At 45.6% G+C, this 10,704-nt stretch overlaps 1 non-coding gene across 1 annotated transcript; it reads right to left on the bottom strand.

The window, feature by feature from the left end:
* Positions 1–1,365: 1,365 nt before the first annotated feature.
* LOC124554759 lies at positions 1,366–1,505 on the bottom strand. The gene has a single exon (XR_006968437.1). It is a non-coding gene; the product is annotated as a U4 spliceosomal RNA (small nuclear RNA).
* Positions 1,506–10,704: the final 9,199 nt, after the last annotated feature.

Raw genomic sequence — 10,704 nt, 5'->3', positions numbered from 1 at the left:
CCGTCAACATCAATGCATTTGGCAATAGGTGTAACGACATTTCTCTCAACAGCGAGTAGTTCGCCTTCCGTGATGTACGCACATGCATTGACAATGCGCTGACGCTTGTTGTCAGGCGTTGTCGGTGGATCACGATAGCAAATATCCTTCAACTTTCCCCACAGAATGGAATCCGTGGACGTTAGATACGGTGAACGTGCGGGCCATGGTATGATGCTTCGACGACCAATCCACCTGTCATGAAATATGCCATTCAATACCGCTTCAACCGCACGCGAGCTATGTGCCGGACATCCATCATGTTGGAAGTACACCGCCATTCTGTCATGCAGTGAAACATTTTGTAGTAACATCGGTAGAACATACGTAGGAAATCAGCACACATTGCAGCATTTAGATTGCCATCGATAAAATGGGGGCCAATTATCCTTCCTCCCATAATTCTGCACCATACATTAACCCGCCAAGGTCGCTGATGTTCCACTTGTCGCAGCCATCGTGGATTTTCCGTTGCTCAGTAGTGCATATTATGCTACTTTACGTTACCGCTTTTGGTGAATGACGCTTCGTCGCTAAATAGAACGCGTGCAAAAAATCTGTTATCGCCCCGTAATTTCTCTTGTGCCCAGTGGCAGAACTGTACACGACGTTCAAAGTCGTCGCCATGCAATTCCTGGTGCATAGAAATATGGTACGGGTGCAGTCGATGTTGATGTAGCATTCTCAGCACCGACGTTTTTGAGATTCCCGATTTTGTCTGCTGCTGATGTGCGGATTAGCCGCGACAGCAGCTAAAACGCCTACTTGGGAATCATCATTTGTTGCAGGTCGCGGTTGACGTTTGGCATGTGGCTGAACACTTCCTGTTTCCTTAAATAACGTAAGTATCCTGCGAACGGTCCGGACACTACGATGATGTCGACCAGGATACCGAGCAGCATACATGGCACACGCCCTTAGGGCATTTTGATCACAATAGCCACACATCAACACGATATCGACCTTTTCCACAATTGGTAAACGCTCCATTTTAACACGGGCAATGTATCACGAAGCAAATACCGTCCGCACTGGCGGAATGTTACTTGATACCACGTACTTATACGTTTGTGACTATTGCAGCGCTACCTATCACAAAGCGAAAAAAGTGGTCCAACTAAAACTTTCATGAAACTTCCTGGCAGATTAAAACTGTGTGCCGGACCGAGGCTCGAACTCTGGACCTTTGCCTTTCGTGGGCAAGTGCTCTACCAATTTTTTTTTTTTTTTTTTTTTTTTTTTTTTGTTCGTTATTGATCGTTGTGATTGGTCGCTGCGGACGTCGCAAGACATCCTGTTCAAGTTGGGTGGTTGATCCTTCCACTCAGTTTTTTTATTACAGAGGCCAAGCGGCTCTCTGACCGAACACGCTGAGCTACCGTGCCGGCGTGGTAAAAGTTTTCAACTAGCAATAATCGCACCTCGGATAAACCTCATTGGTTACGATATTGCCACTGCGCAAAGGTGACAACTGAGCTACCCAAGTACGACTCACGCCCCGTCCTCACAGCTTTAATTCCACCAGTACTTCGTGTCCTACCTTCCAACTACCTTCCAAACTTCACAGAAGCTCTCCTGCGAACATCGCAGAACTAGCACTCCTGGAAGAAAGGATATTGCGGAGACATGGCTTAGTTTTGAAGGTACGAGACGAGGTACTGGCGGAACTAAAGCTGTGAGGACGGGGCGTGAGTCGTGCTTGGGTAGCTCAGTTGGTAGAGCACTTGCCCGCGAAAGGCAAAGGTTCCGAGTTTGTGTCTCGGTCGGGCCAGGAAGTTTCATATCTGCGCACACTTCTCTGTAGAGTGAAAATTTCATTCTTAAAACTTTCATATTTCCTTACGTGCTACACGAATATGTAATAAAAAATGGGGGTTACTATTTTTAAAAAACGCAGTTGATATCCGTTTGGCCTATGGCAGCGCCATCTAGCGGGCCAACCATAGCGCCATCTGGTTTCCCCCTCCAAGCTAGACAATTTTCGTTCTTTGTAGTTTTTTCCTTTGACGCTTATTTCGTGAGATATTTGGCCCGGTCACTATCACTGGACCACCCTGTATAGCGTCAAATGGTGTACAAATTTAGATATGTATTTTTAATACCACACTGGACACGCTGAGTATGTAAAAGATTGGTATTTGCTATACATACTGACGGTGCATTTTTAAATCATTCAAAGCTTAAGTTTTCTATTTTACCCTATAACTCTACAAAGAACACAAGAAATCCATCTCCTTTTCTCAAAAATGTTCAAATGTGTGTGAAATCTTATGGGACGTAACTGCTAAGGTCATCAGTCCCTAAGCATACACACTACTTATCCTACATTATCCTAAGGACAAAGACACACACCCATGCCCGAGGGAGGACTCGAACCTCCGCCGGGATCAGCCGCACAGTCCACGACTGCAGCGTCTCAGACCGCTCGGTCTCCCTTCCTCCATCAACCCCATACAGCTGTGGTGTAAAATCCATCCAGTGTCTCTCCAAGCGAATTCACTGTACCGTAGCTCGTTAGTTACATATTTGCCATCCGCTTCAGGGCTTGTATTGTGAGCTGAGTAAAGAATGAAGAACAAACCGAGTCAGTCTGTACATTACAGAACGCGAGACCGACAGGGTGCCTTGTTCGGTTAGAAGCCCAGCCGCGTAACACTGGTACCATCGACGGCGGGACAAAGGCAGACGGCAGAGCGGCCCGGCGCTGACGGACAGCTGAAAAGCGCCGGATCGCCTCCTGGCCATTCTTCCCGCGTGACGTCAGCCGCGCGCCTTCTATAGGCAGAGCGTGGAGCGTGGAGCGCGGCGCGAGCCGAGCGGCGTTATTGCTTTTTAGCGATCGAAGCGGTCGCCTTGTAGTAGTGCGGCGCTGCAGCCGCGGTTGGGACCTCCAAGGGTACACACGCGGCGCCCCTTCTCGTCACACTGGCCGGTGTGGGGTAGCACCAAGGCACCGGAGACCTGAAACTACAGTGACACCTGACGACACAGACTGTAATAAGGAGACTTTACGGACTGGCACTATCCGATTTTCTTCATACATGAATATCGGTGCCCGGACATCAGTTTCCTAAAACAGTACGACGGAGTTCTCAAACTCCCTAGATAAAATCGCCATGGAATGTTGTAAGATGTTGCCTGCTGTTAAGTACCAAACGTTTCGAGCTAATTAACATAGTTGTCGGTAGCTGACAAGACCGTATCCGTCGGTAGCTGAGCGCCTAGCATACGAGGTGTGTAATCGTAAGATCACTGGTTCTAACCACGCTATTAGTGCATTTGCCGGAACCTCCTCGGTAATTCCTTTCTTTACTTTCATTTAAATTCCGTGTTTATTAACAAATGTAAATGTTAATTAATTAATATTTAATCATAATTTTTCCTAACAGCAACATTTTACATATAATTACTAATTTCATTAAAATAAATTAAAATTTGATAGCCAAGTAAAAGATTTTATTGTGCAACGGAAAAGTTATACATATCAATTACACTAAAGAGCCAAAGAAACTGGCACAATGCCTAATATCGTGTAGGGCCCACACGAGCACGCAGAAGTGTCGCAACACGACGTGGCATGGACTCGAATAACGTCCGCTGTAGTGTCGAAGGGAATTGACACACGATGAATCCTGCGGGAATGACCATTCATAAGAGCAGGAGGGGGTGGAGATCCCTCCTGAACAGCACGTTGCAAGGCACCCCATATATGACGAATAATGGTCGCGTATGGGGAGTTTGGTGGCCAGCGGAAGTGTTTAAAATCAGAAGAGTGTTCCAGCAGCCAATCTGTAGCAATTCCGGACGTGTGGGGTGTCGCAATGTCCTGCTGGAATTGTCCAAGTCCGTCGGAATGCACAATGGTCATCTACATCTACATCTACATCCATACTCCGCAAGCCACTTGACGGTATGTGGCGGAGGGTACCTTGAGTACCCGGCCGGAGTGGCCGACCGGTTCTAGGCGCTACAGTCTGATTTTATCCTCATGGTCTCTTCGCGAGATATACGTAGGAGGGAGCAATATACTGTTTGACTCCTCGGTGAAAGTATGTTCTCGAACAAAACCCCGTACCGAGATACTGAGCGTCTCTCTTTCAGAGTCTTCCACTGGAGTTTATCTATCATCTCCGTAACGCTTTCGCGATTACTAAATGATCCAGTAATTAAGTGCGTTGATCTTCTCTATCTCTTCTATCAACCCTATCTGGTACGGATCCCACACCGGTGAGCAGTATTCAAGCAGTGGGCGAACAAGTGTACTGTAACCAACTTCCTTTGTTTTCGGACTGCATTTCCTTAGGATTCTTCCAATGAATCTCAGTCTGGCATCTGCTTTACCGACGATCAACTTTATATGATCATTCCATTTTAAATCACTCCTAATGCGTACTCCCAGATAATTTATGGAATTAACTGCTTCCAGTTGCTGACGTGCTATCTTGTAGCTAAATGATAAGGGATCTTTCTTTCTATGTATTCGCAGCACATTACACTTGTCTACATTGAGATTCAATTGCCATTCCCTGCACCATGCGTCAATTCGTTGTAGTCCTCCTGCATTTCAGTACAGTTTTCCATTGTTACAACCTCTCGATATACTGCAGCATCATCAGCAAAAAGCCTCAGTGAACTTCAGATGTTACGCGCTAGGTCATTTATATATATACTGTGAATAGCAACGGTCCTACGACACTTCCATGCGGCACATCTGAAATCACTCTTACTTCGGAAGATTCCTCTCCAGTGAGAATGACAAGCTGCGTTCTGTTATCTACGAACACTTCAACCCAGGTCTGATAGTCCGTATGCTCTTGCTTTGTTCATTAAACGACTGTGGGGAACTGTACCATACGCCTTGCGGAAGTCAAGAAACACGGCATCTACCTGGGAACCCGTGTCTATGGCCCTCTGAATAGATACAGGTGATAAGACAGGATGTTTACGTACGTGTCACCTGTCAAGGTCGTATCTAGGCATACTGGGGGTCCCACTGCACTCATCACGCCATTACAGAGCCTCCACCACCTTAAACAGTCCCCTGCTGACATGCAGGGCCCATGGATTCAGGAGGTTATCTCCATACCCATAAGCGTTCATCCGCTCTATACAATTTCAAACGAGACTCGTCCGACTAGGTAACATGTTCCCAGTCATCAACAGTCCAATATAGGTGTTGACGGGCCCAGGTGAGGCGTAAAGCTTTGTGTAGTGCAGTCATCAAGGGTACACGAGTGGACCTTCGGCTCCATAGCCTATATCGATGATGTTTCGGTGAATGATTGGCACGCTGACACCTTTTGATGGCCCAGAAATGAAGTTTGCAACAAATTGCAGAAGGGTTGCACTTGTGTCACGTTGAATGGTTCTCTTCAGTCGCCGTTGGTCCCGTTCTTGCAGTATCTTTTTCCGGCCGCAGTGATGTCGGGGACGTGATGTTTTACCCGATTCCTGATGTTCACGGTACACTCCCGAAGTCGTACGAGAAAATCTCCACTTGAACGCTACCTAGGAGATACTGTGTCCTGTCGCTCGTGCACCGACTATAACAAGACGTTCAAACTCAGTTACTTCTTGATAACCTGCTATCGTAGCAGCAGTAACCGATCTAACAACGGCGCCAGACACTTATTGTCTTATATAAGAGTTGCCGACCGCAGGGCCGCATTGTGACTGTTTACTTATCTTTTTATTTGAATACGCATGTCTATACCAGTTTCTTTGGCGCTTCAGTATGTATCGTTCAACCTGTAGAAGTAAGAAGTATTTTATTTTCTATTTCATGTTTCGTAGCTTCGTCCTACATTTTCGTTTGTTGTGAATACTGTCGTCTTCATGTTGTAGATAATTACAAATGAAAGTGATAAATTTTAACTCTTTGTTAGCTAATTATCATTTTCATTTGTTAGTAAATATGGAACCGAAATAAAGTTAATTGCGACTAATACCTCATCGTTTGGTCCCTTTAAAACCACCAACCCAATCCTAAAAGCAACAAAAGTTTCTTACAAACGGGATTCGAACCAACGCCTTTACGATTACTAGACTGCTATGTTACGCACTCAGTTACCGACAAACATATCCTTATGACGTTGCAGTGTCTGTGTCGTTCTGAATTACGATGTTAAGTTCCTTTGGACAGCCATGCACTGCGGCGACTACAGCCGTTATGAAATTCATTCAATGTATCCGTAATTTCGAATACGGACAACCATAAACTGTAGAATGGAATGACGACAAAGCATCGTAATTCATAATAACACAGGTACTACAATTTTGTGTCCATCCGCCGACATTAGGCAGGCGACTTTCAAGTAAAATGTCTCATCTGTACGGAAATATATGTATAGATGTACTAGTACAGGTTGTAGACGCATGGCTTACGACATGTGGATGTTTAAGTGTGGCCGCGAATCGTACATGGATATCTAAATGGTAAAGCGATTGCTCTGGGTAAGCGGGAAATTCGAGACCTGGTCTGGCACAAATTTTTAATGTCGTCATTCCATTCTACACTTGATGGTTGTCCGTATCCGCAATTGAGAATATATTAAACATTTCATCCACCGCCAGACGTCTATCGGTTAACAGCGGTAGGAGACCATCCAATTTTCAAAGGCGATTTTCTCGAGAATTAACAATTGTAACGCACTGCTTTGGGAAATGGATTTCCGGGCACTGTCATTGTAATGCTGTGAACGTGAAGAAAAACTATTTCACACCTTTATTATTATTAGTCGCCGGATAGCATTACTAGGAGGTTATTGATTAATATCCTGTCGACAATTTAGTCATTAGAGACCGGAGCACAAGCTTGGACCACGGAAATATGGAGAAGTAACGCGCCCGCGCCCTTTCCAGGGAATCATTCCGGCTTAGGGAAATCATGGAAAACCTAAATCAGCATGGCTGGAAGCAGGTTCGAAGCGTCGTCCTCCGAGGGAATGAGAGTTCAGTGCGCTATCCGCTGCGCTACCCCTCTCATAGTCGCCGGACAGCTGGATCAGCTGGATAATGCCGTGTGGCCAGAAATTGTTGACAATGTCGATTTGCCGAAAACAGTTTCCAAGTGTTACAACGGCTTGCACTCAAACCTCGAGCTTCCCCAAAATGTACATCTACACTACGCAATCCACCTTACGGTATGAGGTGGAGTGTGCTCTTCCCACCACTATCTTTTTCCCTGTTCCATTCCATAATGACACTCGGGAATAATATTGGCAAACTTATAATTTCTCCTATTTTCTTCGAGACGAATGTGGGTGGAAGTGATTCGTTGCCCAACTCTTCTTCGAACATACCCTGTCAGTGTCTGAACAATAACTTTCTCAGTGATACACAACACATCTCTCCTACCGAGTGCAACGGGAGCCTGTTGAGTACCTCCGTAAGGCTCAAACGCATGCCAAACGATACCAAGGCGAAGATTGATGCTCTTCTCTTCATTCTTGTGTTAGCTATACTTCCTAAAGGTCCCATACACGTTAATAAATCTCAAGAATCGGTGAACAACTATTTTGTAAGCACTTCCGCTCTCCGGATAAATTGCATTTCCTTATCATTCTCAGCCTGGAATCTATTTTTCCCACAATTGTTTTTACAGGGTAAGAGCTATTGAACTATTTGAAATACAATCGCCATAACTTCTGAACGGTTTGTGTTAGGACGTTCAAACTGCACGGTTGGCCGCGGGGCGTGATGAGAATCAGTATGCCCATGAGCACGTGAAGCCCACTGTCATTTGGATGGGTTCGTCAATAAGCAAAAGTGGCACATTTTCGCGACAGAGAAGTCTCTTCACCATCAATGGTTGACTGTGTAGTGTGGCTATATCCAGTCACGAAATAATCAGTGCACGATGATTACCGAACGGTATGTGAAGGTTTTGGAAGATGACTTAATCCCTATTATCCAAAGTGACCTAATTTTGATAACATGTGCTTCATGGAGGAAGGAGCTCGACCCCATCGAAACAACAGAGTGACTGATGTCCTGGAGGAGCACTTTAAGGACCGCATTCTGGCTCTGGGGCGCCCAGAGGCCACTGCATGGGCCTCGATTGGCCGCCATATTCTCCGTATCTGAATACATGCGACTCCTTTTTGTGGGGCTATAGTAATGACAAGGTGTACAGCAATAACCCAAAACCATTGCTGAGCTAAATACAGCCATTTTGGAGCCCAAAGACATCATCGATGTTCCCACACTTCAGCGCGTCATGCAGAATTTCGCTACTCGTCTGTGCCACATCATCGCCAACTTGAATCCGAATATGTGTAGTGACGTTTACATGTTCCATAAAGGGTGTGCACGCTGTAATTTGTGACTAATTTATGTTTTTCTTTTTGAAACAGTTCAATAATAGTATGTTATTATTACACGTTAGGGCACTCCTAGGTATTTTACTGTTCTTACTGTTCCCAATGATGTTTCACAAATAGTGAAATCTCCTATGACGGTGTTCAAAAAGAAACGAGTCGGAGGCATAGTTACAGAAACCAGTGCCTGTATGTTAGAAGTATTGACCCTGGATGTTCAGACACTTGTCCCACTGTGACACAAGGCGATGAATGACTGTCTCATAAAATTCCCGGGGCTGCGATGTTAACCAGTTCCGCACGTATAGCTGTACTTCGTCGTCCGAGTGAATCGTTTGCCCATCAAAGCCTTTTTAAGGGGACCAAAAATGGTGTAATCACAGGTAGAGAGGTCCGGACTGTATGGAGGGTGGTCGAAAACCTCCGATTTGAATTTCTGCAAGAGTACTGCGACTGTGTAGGCCGTATGAGGCTTTGCATTGTGGTGGAGCAGAATGACCCCACGGGTGAGATTGCCTGGCCGTTTTGATTTGATCGCTTGGCGAGGGGTGGTCAGGGCTTGCGAGTAACGCTGGGCATTCACTGTTGTCCCGTGCTGCAGGAAGTGAATCAGAAAGGGGCCATCTTGGTCAGAAAGGAACGTCAGCATAACGTTTCCTGCACTCGTATGGACGACGACGTCCAGCTGTACGTGCGGAACTGGTTAACATCGCAGCCCCGGGAATTTTATAAGACAGCCATTCACCACTTTGTGTTACAGTGGGACAAGTGTCTCAACATCCAGGGTCAATACTTCTAACATGCTGGTTCTAGTTTCCGTAATTATGCCTCCGGCTCGTTTCTTTTTGAACGCCCCTTATACTTACCCCCAAGTTCGTGTACCACTCGTTGAACCTCTGGAGTAATTTTTGCATTGTTCTATATTCTTCTGACGTTGCAAATTTTCTACAGACAACAGTATCGTCTGCAGAAAGCTTCATAGGACTTGCGATGTTATCTACTACATTATTTACGTATATAATAAACAATTGTGGCCCTAAAACATGCGGTTGGGGCACTGCAGAAATTACTTGTACATGCGTTTATCTAATCCCGTTCAGAATAGCATACTGAACTCTGTCGCTTAGGAAGTCCTGAATCCAGTCAAAAATCTAGTGCGATGCTCGGTAATCCTGAATTTCATTCACTAAACGACAGCGCGGAATTGTATCCAGTGCCTTGTGGAAGTCGAGGAACACGGCGTCAACAAGGGGGCGTCTACGGCTGTCTGTGTGTCAAGAACGAACCGAGCTAGACGGGCTTATAAGATCTCTATTTACGGAATCCACTTTTATGTTTGTAGGTGAAAGTTATGTACTCCAGATACACCAAACGCGTGGGGGTTCAATAAGTCCATAATTCTACAACAGACTCATGTCAGTGATATAGAACTACATATAATTACATAACGCTTTCGCGCCGATCCCGTGAAGAAAGCCACCGCTCTTCGTAGGCTCTTGCGCCTCTCTCTCTGTTGTATTAATCCAACTTGCTAGAACAATAATCAAAAATAGGTTGGAAATTGATTTTTGTGTGCCCACCTCAGTGTATGGATGATTTCTCCTAGGTAATTTACCCTGAGGTGGCAAAAGTCATCGGATACCTCCCAATATACCTCCTTTTGCTAGGCATAGTACAGCAGCTCGACTTGGTTTGGATTAAACTAGTTGTTAGAAGTCCACTGCAGAAATAATGAGCCATGTTACCTCTACAATCGTCGATAAGTGCGAAAGTATTGCCGCTGCAGGATTTTGTGCACGAACTGACCTCTGGATTTTGTTCCATAAACGTTCGATAGGATGCATATCGGGCGATTTGGGTTGCCAAATCATTCTCTCAAACTATCCAGAATGTCCTTCAAACGAATCATTAACAATTATGGCCCAATGACATGACATCGTTGTTTGAGAAATTGAAGTCAATGAACGGCTGCAGATGGTCTCCAGATAATCAAACAAAACCATTTCCAGTCAACGATCGGTTCAATGGGACCAGGGGACCCAATCCACTGCATGTAAATACAGCCCAGCCATTATGGCCACCAGCGTGCGCAGTGCCTTGTTGACAACTTCAGTACATGGCTTTGCGGGGTCTGCACCACACTCGAATCCTAACATTGGCTATGAACAATTGAAATCGTGGCTCTTCTGACCAGACCACGGTTTTCCAGTCGTCTAGTGTCCAACTGATGTGATCATGAGCCCGGGAGAGGCGCTGCAGACGACGTCGTGCTGTTACCAGAGGCGCTCGCGTCGCTCGTCTTCTGCCATAGTCCATTAACGCAAATTTTCGCCGCACTGTCCTAACG

This window comes from Schistocerca americana, chromosome 1 (assembly GCF_021461395.2).
Source record: "Schistocerca americana isolate TAMUIC-IGC-003095 chromosome 1, iqSchAmer2.1, whole genome shotgun sequence".
NCBI classification, from domain to species: domain Eukaryota; kingdom Metazoa; phylum Arthropoda; class Insecta; order Orthoptera; family Acrididae; genus Schistocerca; species Schistocerca americana.
The sequence above is the reverse complement of the archived record's forward strand: the minus strand, read 5'-3'. Positions and strand labels throughout refer to the sequence as shown.